The sequence below is a fragment of the Papaver somniferum genome, chromosome 4, assembly GCF_003573695.1.
Source record: "Papaver somniferum cultivar HN1 chromosome 4, ASM357369v1, whole genome shotgun sequence".
Lineage (NCBI taxonomy): Eukaryota > Viridiplantae > Streptophyta > Magnoliopsida > Ranunculales > Papaveraceae > Papaver > Papaver somniferum.
This window is the reverse complement of record NC_039361.1, coordinates 140,052,045-140,069,090: the sequence shown is the minus strand read 5'-3', so window position 1 is coordinate 140,069,090 and position 17,046 is coordinate 140,052,045.

The following is a 17,046-nucleotide window of genomic DNA, read 5'->3' as shown; positions in this document are numbered from 1 at the left end:
ATGGGTTCTTTTGTAATTAATCTAGCTGAGTATTTTCTTACTCCGTAAGATTCCTCTTATGTTTAGTATATGAACGACTATCCTATTCATTTTCTAACGGGTATGTTAGTCGTATGCTCCGTAAGTTCTCATATGTCTAGCACAATCATTTAAGTTGATCACTTTTGTGTTTAATTTGATTGCGTATTCCAATTAAATCAATCATGGGTTTACTTGTGATTTATTTTATTGAGTTTTTTTTGGATATAAAAAATCATTCTCATGTTTTTTAGTGTCCAATAAAAATCCTTCTTTTCTTTGAAATTAAGGTCCCTCTTGTTGTTCCCTTGGGAATGACATCTAATGGGGGAGAGTTCTTTTGAACTTGTGCTTAATGGTCATATCTTGAGGGTTGTGTGGCTGTGGAATTTTAAAAGGGTTATCTTGTATCTTTTAAACTCCTTGATGAATGCTATTAGCTTTGGCTATATGATTGCATCTAAATTAGATGGTATGTAATTTTCTTTTAGTCATGAAATGTCTCTTACGGAAATTTCATTATGATCCCGTTCTTGTACCTTTGCCAATTTTATTGACAAAAAGGGGGAGAATTAATATGTAGTGGTTTTCGGACCATTGTGTAAGGGGGAGTGGTTTCCATGTGAGATGGAGTATTGACTAAAGGGGAGTGATACATATCACCATAGTATTATTGTTGAAGTTGTGATACAATTGGACTTTGACACTGTGTAATAATACTATGACACTGTATAACAATGATCGAGACCGATGCTTTCTCATTGTTATAGTTACGGATCTTCAACAACGGTGATGCTAAACTTACAACCTTTAGTATCATTGGAATACTTGGAAGTGATGAAGATTTCGAGGAATATTGAAGATTAGACAAGTGGAGTAGGATCTACTAAAGTTTCTTTATCTTTTTTGTATTCCATATGTATTGATAGTTTTGTCACTAAAATTGACAAATGGGGAGATTGTTAGAGCATTGCTCGGTCGAACTCGCATGCGTTGCTATCTCAAGCATGTTTGTCAATGTTAGTGATCAAAACTATAAGTCTTGATTTCTAGTCTACTATAGCTAAGTCTCGGACTAGGATAGAAAGTGTAGTTGAGCTCAAGGACTTCATGGCGATTCATCATACAAGAAGAAGAACTACTCAAGGAACAGGTGAAACTTCTCGATAAAAAGGTATGTGAAGACTTGAACTTATCTGTCACTCAAAAGTCTATCTACTCTATCTCCTACTTCTTGTGACAAAAAGTCGTATGCTATATATAGACTTAGATTATACACATTTGGTATTTCGAGCCGAGTATACCTCGCCTATCTATATCTCTAAATATGTGTTGGTAAGCGTTTCGCTTCGAACATGTTTATATTTACCTAGTGACGAAAGTCATGAAATGTTTCAATCACTTTGAAAATTGCTTTGACGAGAAATGGTGTAACAACTGTATAACGTCCTCTAAGAATGTTTCAATGGTTGGAATGAGAGTTTAGATTACATAACCAATGATGGACATAAGTATTGTTGTGGAAACACATATGTGCATAAATCTTATTCCTTGAACCAAAGTTTGCGAACTTTGTTGATCAAGAGAAACCGGAAGAATGGCTTGTTGCCCTTTCCGCGAATTCAGTCCGCGAACTGCCGAACTTCTCATCCCGAGAAATTCTGCTGGAGTTGACAAACTTGTTGCGCGAGTACCATTATGCGAACCCAATCTGCGAACCGTGGAAAAGTCTTTGCCGAGGTTTTCTGCTGGAGTTTGTAAACTCTGCCCGGTTGCTTAAGTCCGCGAACCTAGTGTGCGAACTTAATAAGGTTATATATCTGAAGATGATTTCTGAACTTAAACTTATAAAGATTAAGGAATGCAAATTGCAAACCGTGGCTATAAAGTTCATCAACCGATTCAAGTGAATCAAATCATCTTTGCTTCAATTGTGTCTTGTGTATTACATAATATTTCCTTGCAATTGAACAACTCTCTAACTAGTTCATTTGAGTCACTTGAACTAGTTATGGTAAAGAAGAATATGGTTGGTATGAAATGCTCATATGGATAAGCTTTTGGTTAACTACTGTTGAACCAACAATGTACACGTTTGGGTACGGTTAACAAACCTAGAAGCGTGCATTTCATTTGTGTATAACAAGCTAAGTTTTCGATCTAACAGTTGAGAAATATTAGCTTGAATCTAAATCAGGTTTTCATCTAACGGTGGATATTATTTTCTCTGTGACCAAGGCGAAACCCTGATTTGAAAGACTATATAAGGGGACATCTAGAAACTCTGCAAAACTAATCCCCACACCTCATGTGTGATACTAGTTTGCATGATAGAGTCGTTTCTCCTTTAACCTTTGGTTTTGTTATTCTAAAACCAGGTTAACGACTTAAAGACTTCATTGGGATTGTGAATCCAGACCGATACTACTTTTATCGTAGTTGTGTGATCTGATCTTGCATCTTCTATCGTACGAGTACAATCAGATTGATTGGCATGAGATTAATATCTCCGACAGGCAAGATATAAAAAGTAGTCACAAACATCTTCATCTCATTGTTTGTGATTCCGCAACATCTTGTTTCGCTACCATACGATTATCAGATTGTTGTGAGGTGATTGATTTATTTAGGATGTTCTTCGGGAATATAAGACTGGATTATCGATTGGTTCCTGTTCACCTTGATTATTATCAAAAGACAGAATAAAAAAAATTAGGGTTTTTCTGTGGGAGACAGATTGATCCTTTGATAGACTTGTATGTGTGAGACAGATTTGTTTATTGTAAAGCCTGCGATTTTGTGTCGTAGCAACTCTTAGTTGTGGGTGAGATAATCTAAAGGAATCAAGTGCACAGTATCCTGCTGGGATCAGAGGCATAGGGAGTAAAACTGTACCTTGGATCAGTAGGAGACTGATTGGGGTTCAACCACAGTCCAGTCCGAAGTTAGCTTGGAGTAGGCTAGTGTCTGTAGCGGCTTAATACAGTGTGTGTTCAATATGGACTAGGTCTCGGGGTTTTTCTGCATTTGCGGTTTCCTCGTTAACAAATTTTTTTGTGTCTGTGTTATTTCAGTCCGCATTATATTGTTTTTTCTTTATAATTGAAATAATACAGGTTCGGCGTTAGATCATCAATTAGAGTAATCCAACCTTTGTTTGTTGATTGTCATTGATTGATCCTTGGATATTGGTCTTTGGTACCATCCAAGTTATTCCTTGTATTTGATTAGTACTCGCAGTTTCTGTTTGAGAAAATCAAATCAAGAGAGATAGATATAAATTCGTTGATACACTTTTAATTGATTGAGTCATGTTGATTCTCTTAAAAGTATATTCGAGTTTGTCCATACAGATTGCTAAGCGAAATATTGGGTGGTGTTGTTAGACCCCCAATTTTTCACTAGTACCCTGTCATAGTGAGGGAACCGATCCTAGTACCAGGTCATAGGGGGGGGGGGGGAACTGATCCTAGTGAGAGGTCCCCCATACGAAGAAGAGTAAAACTGTTTTGCCCATAACTTCTTCTTCCGAACTAGGAATGACCTCATTCTTTTTGCGTTGGTTTCGCAATTTAGTTACCTACAAGATAGAGGTAATTGCAATACTTGATTTTTTGTTGAATATTTATGGTGTATTGCAAATTGATTTATGGGATGTTTGATTTCGGTTTTACTACCTTAATATTCGATCTCATATGTTGTGAACCCTTATGGTTTGGGTGACTTTTTGATCTAGCGGGATTAAGTTCTAACCCTAGTAGGTAGAATTTATGAAAGGATCATGAGGGGTTATGATAGAAACAATATGTGAAAAAGTCACAATATGTTGAATCCGTTTTGGTTTAGCATAAAAGCTTATGTGTTTTGACGGTTTTCAACTTTTGCTTGCAATTGTTAAAACCGGTTTTCAACCTTTCGCTGGTAAAGGTTGAGGTGTGTTGTTATTATTTTGTTTATGCATAAGGATGACAACATGGTGATATTTCGTTATCAATTCTCCCTGGACGAAGATGTTATCATATTGGAGAAGTGGATGCGAAATTTGAGGTAACAATCTTGTTAGTTAATTGTTTTCCTGTTTAAGAAAAGCCTGAGTTTATATTATATATATTTGTTGCTTTTTATTAACAAAATTTCGGTTCAATTGATATTTATTCCATGATGAATGTGTGGATGTGTGTTTTAATTGGTTCCGGTTAAGAAAAACTATTATTATCTTACTTTATTGTGTGATATCAAGTGTTTAGGCTTACAAAATTTCGGTACAATTGATGTGTGTATGATTCAATTGCTTCCGGTTAGAAAAACTATTGTTATCTTGCTTTTGTGTGGTATCATTAGTTTAGGCTTATAAAATTACGGTGCAATTGCGGTGCTTTTAATGTCTATGTTGTTTCAATTGCTTCCGGTTGAGGTGAATAATTATGCAAGTTGATTTATTTTGGTTTGTATGAATTATTTATGGCTTAACTAAATAATTTGTGTACGGGATGAGTTGTTTAATCCAATTCGATTCCGGATAAGAAACTAAGTTAATTATGATCTTAGTTTGTCTTATCAAAGTGAGGTTTCGGTTATTCAAGTCTAATCGAATGCCTAAACAAGGAATGCTAGTTAACTAACCTAGTACTTGTCTTGTTTAAAATTAAAAGGTCTAAGTTTATGGATAATTAGAACCTGATGAGAAAAATGGAATTATCTTTATTTTGGTCTTATCGAATTAAGCGGTTGTTTTTGAACAACCGGTTTGGTAAAGGGACTAATGTGCTTAATTGTTTTTGTTTTGCTAAACTAAATTGGAAAAATTATTTCGGACAATTGATTTCTTGGTAACATATCAAAATAAGACTACTTGTAGTTTCGGTTTTGAAATTGGTTATCAAAACGTGATGTGTGGAACCCTCGTGCCTAACTCTACAGGTTTGCAAGTCTATTCTGAGATTTGTAAGATTCTTTTCGTGTTGTCCTTTATTTTTTCGTTTATTTGTCATTTTGTGACAAAAAGGGGGAGAAATATTTGGAGTAAACAGGTGATGCTGGCATTGATTTTATATTGATTGGCATCACTAGGGAAAAGAACATTGGTACTTGAATGTTTTATCTAACGAAAGAGTGAAAGCACAGACTAAGGGGGAGTAACATGTCATATAAATTGGTATAACAAAGACGTGCGGATTGAATATCTACCTATCTTCCTTAGGGAGAATATTATTATAATGTCAACAACGGCATTTTCAAGGATTGAATGTAAGCAGTTTTACTGTTCTGTTGAATCGGGAATCAAGCGGATTGTAATGAATTCTTGTAATTTGTTTATCCACATGATGTAAGAGTTTTGTCACTAAAATTGACAAAGGGGGAGATTGTTAGAGCATTGCTCGGTTGAATCCACCAATCGTTGGTATGTCAAGTTTGGTTGTCATATTTTAGTGAATCAAAACTCATGTTATAAGTCGCTTGATTATGTACTAGAGTCAACTTCGTATAGGTTAGCTTGAAAGTATTAGGATATGAGACATTCCAAGTATTGCGAAGTCTTGAAGATGTGAAGAAGCAAGGAGCTACAACGACAACAATCATCCTTCCACTTGAGGTTAGTGATATTTGACTTGAACTGTATCATTCCCAAGCGTATCCTTCAAGTCGTGCATATTGAAAACATAACTGCGAAACATATTTGAACTCTAGATAGACATAGTATTAAGGAATACAATAAGAGGTTTATTGCTTAACCATTAAACTTTGTATATAAGACATCGCCATAATCATTTGAATGTTATTGTGATTATGTATGGGTATGAGGTGAGGATTTCATCCTAGGGAACAATGTTTACATGTGTTCTAAGGAAGTTTCATAAACTTGTTTGTGGACCGAAAATAAAATTTCCAGGTGTTATTGGTTTTGTTATTCATTGCATATCTTATAAACAACCAATATGTGTGATAAAGTATAACCGCTCATAACTTGTTGTGTTCTTGGTAGAACTATTCACAAAGGCCTGACTTTTGTAACGGTATAACTTTTATTAGTAAAACCGATCTTAAGTAATTACTGGTGGTATGAGTGGATTTTGTATGTCTGACCAATTAAAAGGAAAGGGGAACCGATCCTTGTAAGGGGTGCAATACATCAAAGGGAACCGATCCTTGTATGGGGTGCATCAAGGTTTATAGCAGAAAGGGGAACCGATCCTATGAACATGTGCAACACATATAAGTTAGATACCATATATATGTGGGGAACCGATCCTAGTACCTAGTCAACCGAATTTTTGGAAAGCTAGTGTGACTATGCACAGTACTCACATGGAGGTAGAACCGAAACTTGTTTTGGTAGAACCGTAAACCCATTATTGTGATTGAATTTTTGTTTGATCAATCACATAGTTCTTGAAAGTCGAATGAACCAATTCTAAACTTGTTTGGAAGTGTGGAAAATCGGTTTCAAGGTTGTAAGTGTAAAAGAGAACTTACAAAGTAAAGATGTCGACAAACTTTGAATACGTGATGTGAATGTTTATTTATTTAATTGTTCAAAGATATTCCTTAACGGCTAAGAGAATAAAATCCCAGGATCGAAACATAAGTAAGTTAAGAATCTTTTAATTAAGGTTATTAATTTCATTTTATAGGGAAATTACAGAATTAGTAATGTGCATTTACTAATTAGATTTTCCAAGAGATTTCGATCATTATTTTTGGACAGAGCATTTCCAGAAATTATAAAAACCGAATATGTGCTTTAATAAATATCTTGAGAATATTTTCGGTTTTGGAAATTCCTTGGTGTCCAAACTTCCTTGTCTATAAATACTCGAAGTTTGCCTTTCTAGCAAACTAATCCTTCGTAACAACAGATATACTCTTTTGTTGTTGTTACTGGTGTAGCCGCCTATTCGGAGAGGAGAGTAACCTAATTAGGTGAAATCTCTTACGGCCGCTTAGTTTAAAGTCTTCTTTGGGATTGAGAAGCTCTAGCGTGTACCGTTGGTGGGAAACTAGATAATTGGGTTTATCTTTTGTTTTCGATTGATTTAATTTACTAACGGTGGTTGAAATATGATTTCACCTAGTTTGTTTATTCTTGAGAACCTTCTCTTCTGATATAAGATTCACTCAAACTAGTTCTGAGTTTCAACGGGGATCTTTAGACTGTTGTTAGTTCTAAAGACGATCTTGTGATAATCCATTGTGAACAGACTCCGTTCTGTGCGTGATTGATCACAAGAGATTCAAGTGATTGTGTGCAGGTTTTTATTTAAGATTTAAGAAGATTTGAAGACAAAGAAGATATTGAAGATCTGACTTGGGTTTTATAATCTTTGGTGTGCACAATACTTGTTTCGGTAAAAGAGGATCCAATTAATAATCGGTTTATCCTTGTGGTAGATTGGATTGATTAATTGAGTAGATCGACATCAACACGATTCTTCGGATTAAAGGTGTTGTAGGCTTAATCTTAAACGATTACCTTTGGGTGATTGAATATAAGATAGATCTAAAGACCCTACGAATGAGTTTATGTTGAGATAAACGGAAGAGCCTTTGTCCGACTCATATCACTTAGTTGAATAGAGTTGATACCAAACAGATTTTTTGTTCCTTTATTGTTTCGTATACGAACCAAAGGAATTGTTCCAAGTACGTGACTTACTTATAAGTTGGAGGCGTGGGAATACAGAAGGAACTAGGTGAACTATAAGTTACTTAGTCTCAACTATACGAAGTTAGTGTAATTTTGTTTAGCGGCTTAAATAATTCCCCCAGCGTATACGAATGCCGGTCCTTCTGTGAGCATGGTATGTGATGAAGGAAAAAGGAAATCCCCAGCAATGGAGCAACAACCCAAACGCACAGCGCCAGCAAAGATGACCCCATCCCGGAAAGCCACGGCCAAAGATCCTGAAGCTGGAGATGCTCCAGACTTCCCATTTCCAATAGATGAAGTCATTGAACTCCTGGAAGCATGGATTCAAGATGATGCAATCAAGCTACCTCCTCTTAAACGTCCACCCACTGAAGAAGAGATGGCGAATCCCAAATATTGTCGTTATCACAGGTTCGTCAATCATCCAACCAGTGACTGTAACAAGTTGAGGCGCATTTTCAACGAGAAGGTGGATGCGGGAGAACTTCAACTAGGAAACGAAGGAGTCAACAGAGACCCCCTTCCTGTCAGGAGTTGCATGATTTCTGGGGACTCTGTTCATAAGACTGTGCAGTTGATGTGATTTTCAATTGGGTTGTAGTAAAAAGTTCGTTGAGACTTGTGAAAGCAAAAGATTTTAGATTTAATGAAATTTAAAAACAAACAAAACTTAATTCAAGATTATTAGGAATAACCAAGACACTGATTCCACTATCACACATGAATAAATTATGGCAAATAATCTAAAACTCTAATTATCTTTTAAGTCCCTTATTTCTTAATTTACAAATAATCAAACATATTCTCAAACATTAATTGTATTCCCCAAGCATAGACTATCAAATGATTAAACAAAGTATAATCTATCAAATTGAATCACAAGTAATTAAGAAAATTATGTAAACATTTAAAAACTCTGCAAGAGCAGTGATTGAGTGAATTATAATTAAAAATTAGAGAAAATGAAATAGTTACCCATTATTCATGAGTGAATAGCTTCCTCATTGCCTTGGTTGTGGGAGAATTAGCTAATCATCATGTTGGAAACACACTCAAAATTCATTTTTATTGCTCAAAGGGTGTTTACAAAGATGAAATGGAGAAAAACTATTAAAAATCGGGTTTGCAACAGTTATAAGTGTTACAAACTGAAAAGAACGATAGAACAGTACTTTCGCTGATTCTCGACTCTCGCATGTGTGTCGTTTCTACTGTTGAAAAACCACTGTCTTGGATGGTCTGTTCTTCGCGTTCTTCAGATGAGCAGCAGCAGAAAAATATTTCTGGAACTTGATTTTCTCTGTGATGCTCTATAATCTCCCAAACTCTCCGTAAACCTTCTATGATGTCCCAACACCTATTTATAACCCAATAACATCAAAATCTCACGTAATAACTTCATATAATTCTCCATTATTCTTCACGGCCAGTTTAGGAAATAATTTTGATTTTTGATCTCTACACGCGTTCTGAAGCTTCCAAATTTCCATATTTAACTCCTTCACACTCCAAATAGTTGTTAGGGTCTTCCAAACACGTGCAAACTCCTCTGCTGCTCGCGCAAATCTCGTGATAACCTCTTCCGAGAATAAACTCCCCTGTTTTCTTCTCGCGAGTTATCTAGCCAAATTTAGTCGATCAAATCACTCATGATAGTTTTGTTAGGACATATCACAACTACCAACAAATTTCAGCCCTTTAATCTACCCAGAACTCCTTCAAATATCGATCGAAAAATCACACAGTTCTGTTTTTATTTTCCCGCCAAAATTCAGTTTTGAAATGTTGAAGATGAAGTTCCCCTATCATGTTCTGGGGTGCGAATAGAAGATGGGTGTTGAGGACAAATTTGGGTGCTGAGGATGAATTTGGGCTACACATAACCTTGGGTGCCCCTTAGCCAAATCTGGGGTCCGTATAGCAAATGTCCTCCAGGGGTCCAAATAGCACTTTTTGAGGAACTTTTTCCACACAAGTGTATTTCTCCAAAAACACCTACACAAACATAAAAACACCATAATAAGTACAGAATCAAGTACTAGCAAGAGACACTGAGGACAATTCAGACACAAAAATGTGTCTATCAATTACCCCCAAACCTATTATTTGCTAGTCCTCGAGAAAAACTAATAAAAATAAAAGCCTAACTCACTAGGTGGCCCTAGTGACCGAGATATAGTCTCGGGAGGGTTTACCAGAGGTGTACCCACAAAACCACGACTTCTAATTGGTCACAAGTATCCAAAGAGTTATGAGGACATACAGATTCTCAACCTATCTCCAAGTAACTAGAATGCCAGAGAAAGTAAAGGTGCAATCTCTAAAGCTGAACAAAGAATAGGGGAGACACATCCGCAACACTGATATATAAAGAGATATCCGCTACAAAGCTAGATAAACATTGTAAGATGCGTCCGCTTTACAGATGGATAAGATTAAGAGAGAGACATCTGCTACACAGCTGGATTAATTACGTGTGATGAGTTGAACCAGTGCTAGAAAGATCTTGTGCCAGATGGAAAGCGGACTAACAAACCAACCACTATGCATCTCTCTTCGACTCTCTCATTGTGCTTAGTAGAAACAACGTCTTCTTGGGCTTCAAATGTTGATGATAAACTATCGAACCTCAAAGAACCCTGACAATTAACTCTTCTCCTCGATTTCTTGCTTGAAACTTCCTTATAGATTTCTACTTCCCTATGGCCTTATTAAATAAAATTTAAATGTTTTTTTTGAAACAAAGACAATAATTTACATGGCCATTAGAGAAGGACTTTAGAACTTGGATCTTCACAACTTGTAATGTCTTGGTATCATGAACTTCAACAACGTATATCGTTTGATTTTCTTTGCTCTTGTAACTCAATCTTCAACTTTGATTTTTTTTTTTGTTGTTGTTGCTTCTAAACCTTAAACGTCTTCAACTTTCTTCATAGATTTTTATGTCGCTCCGCTTGTTGATGATGATAAGTTTCTAGTGAGAGAGAGTCGTAATCCACTAACTAAGACTACATTGTGAGGTTGCTTTATCTTTCTGGCATTTCCTTCTGACCTACTTGCCTTTCCATCATGGATGGTTAGGTCCACCACGGTTACCCTCTAAAAGGAACAAGTTCTCTCCTGAATGTCAAAGATCTCAATGTCTTTTTCTCTAATGTCTCAGAAGAATGTTATCCCTAGCAATTCCAATTTCCATATTTTCGGTGAGAAACTGTATGTAAACTTAGCTAACCGGATACTATGTGACGCTAGAAGTTTCAAAAATGCAACTAAAAAGTTCTTCCCCACCCCCAAACTTAAATCTAACATTGTCCTTAATGTTTCTAATGAAAGAGCAGTACCAAAAGTAAAATAACACGAGGAGAAGTTGGAAAGATAGTACCTGGGTGAAGAGAGAAATCAAAAACTAATATACAACATACAATCGCCTCGATGGTCAATCAAGGGTAAACAGGGTCCTCCAGAGGGACCTCCTCAACATCACCTGTAGGAAAGGGCTCTAAAAAGGGTTTCAATCTCTGACCGTTAACCTTCGAAGAACTACTACCATCCGGTGTCTCAATCTCAACAGCTCCATGAGGAAACACAGTGCGAACAATAAAAGGACCCGTCCACCGAGAACGTAACTTCCCAGGGAAAAGATGCAAGCGGGTATCATACAGAAGAACTTTTTGACCCGAAGAAAATGACTTTCTTAAAATATTCTTATCATGCACAAGTTTAGTTTTGTTCTTATACTCCTTAACACTATCGTATGCATCTCTACGAATCTCTTCCAACTCATTGAGATGGAGTTTCCTATGGGCTCCTGCCTTGTCTAGTGAAACATTTAGCTACTTAACATCCCAATATGCTCTATGTTCTAACTCGACAGGTAAGTGAGATGCCTTTCCATACACAGGTCGATAAGGTAACATTCCAATGGGGGTTTTAAACGCAGTACGGTAAGCCCATAAGGCATCAGTAAGCCAAGACGATCAGTTTTTCCGATTAGAATTAACTGTTTTCTCTAATATACGCTTTATCTTCCTATTGGAAACCTCTACCTGACCACTAGTCTTTGGATGATATGGGGTAGCTACCTTATGTGTAATACCATATTTCTTCATCAAAAGCCTAAAAGGTCCATTACAAAAGTGCGACCCTCCATCACTAATTATAGCTCGCGGTGTACCAAAACGTGTAAGTATATTATTTTTCAAGAACTCAATCACAACCCTATGGTCATTGGTTTTACACGTAACCGCCTCAATACACTTAGAGACATAGTTTACAGCGACAAGGATGTAAAGGTTACCAAAAGAATTAGGAAACGGACCCATAAAGTCAATAGCACACACATAAAAGAACTCAACAACTAAAATAGGGTTCAAGGGAATCATGTTCCTACCGGAAATGGTTCCTAATTTCTGGCAACGTTCACAAGTAACACAGTGACTATGGGAGTCTTTAAACAATGAAGGAAAATAGAATCCACACTGCAATATCTTAGCAGCAGTCTTCTTAGCAGTAAAGTGACCGCCACAAGCATGATCATGACAAAAGGAAATAATACTGGACTGGTCACTCTCAGGTATACATATCCTAATAATCTGGTCTGGACAATACTTAAACAAATAAGGATCATCCCAAAAGAAGTGCTTCACCTCGGCTAAAAACCTAGAACGATCTTGTTTACCCCAATGTTGGGGCATTTGACCAGTAACAAGATAATTCAATATATTCGCACACCAAGGTGCTTGGGTAACAAAGAACAGTTGTTCGTCAGGAAAACTATCCTTAACAAGAGGAGAATCATTAAGGGTATCCACAACAAGCCTAGAAAAGTGGTATGCTACTACATTTTCTGCACATTTTTTATCTCTAATGTCTAAGGAAAATTCCTGCAACAATAGGATCCATCTAATCAATCTAGGTTTAGTATCCTTCTTGGAAAGAAGATACTTCAAAGCAGCATGATCAGTAAAGATTATGACCTTAGAACCTAAGAGGTAGGATCTAAACTTGTATAAGGCAAACAGAATAGCTAATAGTTCCTTCTCCGTAGTGGTATAGTTCAACTGGGCATCATTCAGAGTTTTTCTAGCATAGTAAATCACATGAAGTCACTTATTTTCTCGCTGACCTAGCACAACACCAATAGCATAATCTGAAGAATCACACATGATCTCAAAGGGTAGGTTCCAGTTGGGTGCCTGGACTATGGAGGCGGTAGTGAGTAAATTCTTATGCTTCTCAAAAGCCTATAAACAAGCATCATCAAAGACAAACTTAACGTCTTTTGCAAACAAATTGCAAAGAGGTCTAGAAGTCAAGCTAAAATCCTTAATGAATCGACGATAAAAACCTGCATGCCCTAAGAATGACCTAATATCTCTTACGGTTTTTGGGACCTGTAAAGTTTTAATAAGGTCAACTTTGGCTTTATCTACCTCTATACCCTTTGAAGATACTATATGCCCTAGAACAATTCCTGAACGAACCATGAAGTGACATTTCTCCCAATTAAGCACTAAATTCTTTTCCTTACACCTAGTCAAAACTAATGACAAATGATGCAAGCACTCATCGAAAGACGAACCAAACCTTGAAAAATCATCCATAAAGACCTCTAAGAACCGTTCTACCATGTCATAAAATATGCTCAACATACAACGCTGAAAGGTCGCAGGGGCATTACATAGCCCGAAAGGCATGCGTCTATACGCAAAGGTACCAAAGGGACAAGTAAAAGTGGTTTTCTCTTGGTCTTCTGGGGCAATAACAACCTGATTATAACCACAGTATCCATCTAAAAAGCAATAATGGCTACGTCCAGCTAATCTCTCTAGTATTTGGTCGATGAAGGGAAGGGAAAAGTGGTCTTTCCTAGTGACCTTGTTCAATTTCCTATAGTAAATACAGACACGCCAACCCATGGTCACCCGGGTTGGGATTAACTCATCGTTATCATTCTGGACTACAGTAATACCGGATTTCTTAAGAACAACTTGAACAGGGCTGACCCACTTACTGTCTGAAATGGGGTAGATAATGCCTGCATCGAACAACTTAAGAACCTCGGTTCGAACTACTTCTTTCATATTAGGTTTCAGTCGAGTTGCATCTCCCTAGAAGGTTTGGTGTCACTCTCTAAATAGATATGATGCATACAATCAGTAGGACTTATACCCTTAATGTCTGCTATGGTCCACCCTAAAGCTTCCTTGTTATTCTGAAGGTCACTAGCCTACTTTCCTGATCACTATCCAAGTCGGATGCTATAATCGCAGGTAAAGTTTCATATGGGCCTAAAAACACATACTTCATGGAATCTGATAATGGTTTAAGGTCCAACTTAGGAGGCTTTTCTAACGAAGGAACTAGGGTAGACTCAGAAACGGGTAGAGGTTCGAACATAGGTTTCCAGCCATTACTAGTGTCTATCAAAGGGGTTTAATCTAACAAAGAATTCACCTCATTAATCACATAGTCATCATAAAAATCAATCCCAAAGTAGGCTAGGCATTTCTCTAATGGATCTTCTAACAAAGTGTTTGGTAATGACTCCTCGACTAATGTTCCTAGCATGTTCACCTCTTCTATGTTCGAGTCATCTAGTTCAGAGGGTAGCTTACTAATATTAAAAATGTTCAATTCAATAGTCATATTACCAAAAGACATATTCATAATACCATTTCGACAGTTAATGATCGCATTGGATGTAGCTAAAAATTGGCGAAGTAAAATCACTGGTATCTGGTTCTCTGGGTCAGGGACAGGTTGGATATCTAGGATAACAAAATCCACAGGATATATAAACTTGTCGACATCTATAAGAACATCCTCGATAACACCACGAGGAATTTTAACGGACCTATCAGCCAACTGAAGTGTCATTTGGGTAGGTTTCATCTCACCAAGTCCTAGCTTAAGGTACACATGGTATGGCAGTAAGTTCACACTGGCTCCTAAGTCAAGCAAAGCTTTCTCGACATGGTATTTACCTATTGTGCAAGAAATAGTAGGGGACCCTGGGTCTTTATACTTAGGAATAGTGGTATTCTGAATAATAGAACTCACATAACTAGCTAGGAAGGCTTTATTCTGGACAATAAGTTTTCGCTTTTTCGTACACATATCCTTAAGAAACTTGGCATAAGCGGGAATCTGCTTAATTGCATCTAACAATGGGAGGTTGATAGTAACCTGCTTAAAAACCTCCAATATATCATTAAAGTTGGACTCCCTCTTAGTTGGAGCTAGCAGCTGGGGGAACGGGGCTCTAGGAACAAAGCCGGGCTCAGCAGGACCCTCATTGGTCTCTTTGGAGACTCTATCAGTCTCCTCATTTTTTGGCTCAGAAGGGTGAACTACAAAATGTTCACTATAAGGCATGGCAACCTTATTGTCAACTTTCTTTCCACTCCTAAGGGTTGTTATAGAATTCACATGATTCTACGATTTCTCTCCTTTAGGGTTAGGATCAGTTTGACTAGGGAATCTTCCATCTTCTCTTTCACTAAGAAACTTAGCTATTTGGCAGACTTGAAGTTCTAAGTTAGCAAGAGACTGGGAATTATTATTAAAATTATGCTTGGTTTCTCCTTGAAAACCATACTGGTTCTTTGATAACATCTCATGGTTCTTTGCTAACATAGTAAGGGTTTTTTCTAAGGTGGAGATCTTTTTCTCATTCTGAAACTGGGGTTGACCTTAAGAGTTCTTAGCATAACCAAAACCTGGGGGAGGCTGAGAATAACTAGACTGTCATTGATTCTGACCCTTAGATCAAGAAAAATTAGGATGGTTTCTCCAACCAGGGTTGTAAGTCTCTGAGTATGGGTCAAACTTTTGATGGTTCTCAAACCTAGCATTGTTATAGACAACATGGGATTGCTCTTCACTAACCTGACCTTCCCAGAATGAGTTATTGGGTTCTACTCCACAACTAGATACTTGAGAGGCTCTAAACCTATCATCAGGTTCTACAAGAGACCTATGTTTAGGATGATTCAATTCCAAAGCTTCCAACCTTCTAAACAAAGCAGCAAACTTAGCATCAGACCCGAAGCTTGTATCTACAACATTGGTGCTACTTCTATTGACCAAGAGTCTTTTGGAGGGTTCAACACAAGACTCCCACTGTTGGGGTTTTTCAGCGACAGCTCCTAAGAAGGTAAAAGCATCATCAGCACTTTTACTAGTGAACTCACCATCGCAAATAGACTCAACCATGGCTTTGGTTGAATAGTCTAAACCATCATAAATAATCTCTACGAGTTTCATCTTATCAAATCCATGGTGAGGACACTGGGATAGGAGATCAATGAATCTCTCTAAAAGCCTATAAAGAGACTCTCCCTCTTGTTGCACACTAGCACTAGTTTTCTGCCTAACATATGCAGTTTTATGATTAGGGTAGAATTTCATATAGAAAGTAGCAATAAGTTCATGTCATGTTTCAATGGATTCATATGGTAGGTTGTTCATCCAGGTCTTGGATTTATTTCTCAAGGAAAAGCGAAACATCTTAAGTTTCAAGACTTCATCAGTAAGGTCTTTTATTCTAACTGTCCCACAAATTTTCTCAAAGTCCCTAATATGAAAATAAGGGTTCTCATCATCTTTCCCTAAGAATATGGGAATCATCTGAAGAATACTAGGTTTTATCTCGAAATTATCCGTAGTGGCTGGCAATTTAATGCACGAAGCTCGGGTGGACTTAGTTGGGAACATGTAATCTTTCAAAGTTACCATTGCTGGCACAGCTGAAGTACTAGGGGTATTTTCCTTACGAAGAGATAGATTCTCAAAACTGAAGTTTCCAGAAACAGGGCTCTCAAAAGAAGAGTCTTCGAGCTCCCCGCTTTCACAAAAAGAACTACTAGGTTTTTCACTAATCAATCGACCTAAAGTTTTTCTTTTCCAAGCCCGGTCTTTAATAACCTTGGGTATACACTAGAAAAACAAAAGAAAAAGAAAGAAATCCTAAAAGGAAGGGAAGTTCTATGCAAACACAAACAAGGCTGACTCCACCACAGAAAACCTACTGATTTCTAGCAAACAAAAAGCATGATGGCTCCACTTAGATTGCTTCTAGACCAGCTTCTAATCCTTCGAAAGAGAATTCGTTACAATTTAAGAAAACCCCTCTGGAATCAATACGAGTTTAAGTAAGTTGAATCGAGACGAGGAAAGCTCAATGGAGCTTTGATACCCAAGGCCTCACCGGCGTTACAAGGCGGCGTATTCAACTCACAGAAACCATCATGAACTTTGAAGCATGCTTAAAAGAGTAACCAATATTTTTCTAATGACTTTTCTATTAAGCTCGTTACCCTATAGGTCTCGTTCTAGTCAAATTTTAGGCTTAGGTTCGTGTTTGGTTTCGTTTT